Raw genomic sequence first — 229 nt, forward strand, 5'->3', positions numbered from 1 at the left:
CATTCTGTTCCTACCTCTGGACCACACCAAAAAGCACCAGGTGTAGGTCCCAGGCTCAAGGCCTTGGCTGCTGCCAGAAGGATGTTCCATGCCTGCAGGGGTGCAGCCCAGGTGTTCATGACCTGCCACAGAACACAACCCTTTTTAGGGTCTTCAGGGACCCTTTTTAGGAGTGCTAGAGATTGCACAGCTCACCTTTGCCTCCCAGGAACAAGCAGGGCTCTTTCCC

The sequence above is a fragment of the Chaetura pelagica genome, unplaced genomic scaffold (assembly GCF_000747805.2).
Source record: "Chaetura pelagica isolate M959 unplaced genomic scaffold, ChaPel_1.0 scaffold80, whole genome shotgun sequence".
NCBI classification, from domain to species: domain Eukaryota; kingdom Metazoa; phylum Chordata; class Aves; order Apodiformes; family Apodidae; genus Chaetura; species Chaetura pelagica.